This window comes from Alternaria hordeiaustralica (genome assembly GCF_023758085.1).
Source record: "Alternaria hordeiaustralica strain BMP 2776 chromosome Unknown scaffold_97, whole genome shotgun sequence".
Taxonomy (NCBI): Eukaryota; Fungi; Ascomycota; class Dothideomycetes; order Pleosporales; family Pleosporaceae; genus Alternaria; species Alternaria hordeiaustralica.
This window is the reverse complement of record NW_026056869.1, coordinates 676-2,211: the sequence shown is the minus strand read 5'-3', so window position 1 is coordinate 2,211 and position 1,536 is coordinate 676. Positions and strand designations below refer to the sequence as shown.

The following is a 1,536-nucleotide window of genomic DNA, read 5'->3' as shown; positions in this document are numbered from 1 at the left end:
TTACGGTAATTTTTTTTCTTTTGCTTAACTGTTTTTTTCGTTTCTTTTTTTTCAATAAAAAAAAATAAACAAACAGAAAAAAAACAAACTGAAGCAATAAACCATTGGAGCAAAAGAAAAAAAAAGAATTAAGGAAAATGAGTTTAGAATGCGGACAAATTCCATTATATACCTGGAACGATACGTATCCAATTTCATAGCTGGAACCTGTACATAAATTCTGGTGATGTATTGTAAAAAGGCATAAATATAATAGTAGATAATCCACGTTCATCTCCTTTCCTTTAATCCTAACAACATAATTTAATTAACAAAGTATTATGTAAGGTGATTTTTTTAATAGTATACGAAGTGGTATAGGGTTATAGGTTAATACCTTAGTTCTAAGTCCTTACTTTTTTTAGAAATTAAGACATCTTCATAGACAATAATACTGCTAGAAGAATAATTATGAAAACTTACTTTAAAACTGGTCTGTTAAATAATCGGACTTTTGAAATGTAATTTATTTACTATGTTTTTTAATCTGGTTTTTGCCATGAGCCAGAGGAGAAAGTCGAATTCTCATTATTAATGCATGAAATTAATGTTCTACCATTGAACTACTCGGGCTTTTTTTTTATATGGTTTTTTTTTACCTAAATTGCGTTCTATTTTTGCACGTTTATTATAACCCTCCTCTTGTGTATTATAAAGAGCTCTTTTTTTAAAAAGTTGCCCTCTAGAGGGTTCACCTTGTTCAATTTTACTTACATGGCCTTACTGCATAGAGACAATAAAACTAGGTGTGTATGAGCTTATTTTTAGACGGAATGCTTTAAATTCTGCGATTAGATCTTTTCTACTTTTATAATTAGTACTAGTTCTGCACTTTTTTATCATAACATTACTATCTACATTAGAAAAAGGGAGCTCACTAAACAATTTAGCTACTTCTTCAGCTGAATCACAAAGAACAGGTGATAAATAACTAGTAAAATATGGTTTAATTATGCTTGTAAAGATTTTCTCCACATAAGGTATTCCTACTTTTTCCACGTAAGGTGTTACTACTTTAATTAGAGTTATACTATAAAAATCTATTGTTAATGAAAAAAACCAATTCGTAATAAAAAGATTACTAACTATATTCAAAATAGACAACGAATCTAATAATACTTTTAGTAACATAGATTATCCAAATACTTGTCAAAATATCTATAAACCCTTTTTTACTAAAAATTTTAAGTAAAACCTGATGCACTGTTGAAAAAAAGAACACCAGAATTCTAGAAATTAGGTGATTAAATTCGAATAATATAAAAGGCAAGTTATCTACTAAGTATGGCAGACTAAAATTTATAAAATGTAAAATTAAAGGTGTAATTAAAAACAATTATAGTTAAACCTGTTAGTTTTTAATGGTAATTCTGTGTTTTTGAGAATAAAGGAATAAGAGAATAAACCAGAAATGAATAAACCCTCCAAATATTCCTATATCTTTCGCTAAAAATAAAAGAGATAAGTTATCATAAGCTATAAAAGCTGAAATAAGTA

At 27.2% G+C, this 1,536-nt stretch overlaps 1 non-coding gene across 1 annotated transcript; it reads right to left on the bottom strand.

The window, feature by feature from the left end:
• Positions 1–541: 541 nt before the first annotated feature.
• On the bottom strand, positions 542–612 carry J4E84_011138. Its single transcript has one exon. It is a non-coding gene; the product is annotated as a tRNA-Met (tRNA).
• Between the last annotated feature and the right edge of the window lie 924 nt (positions 613–1,536).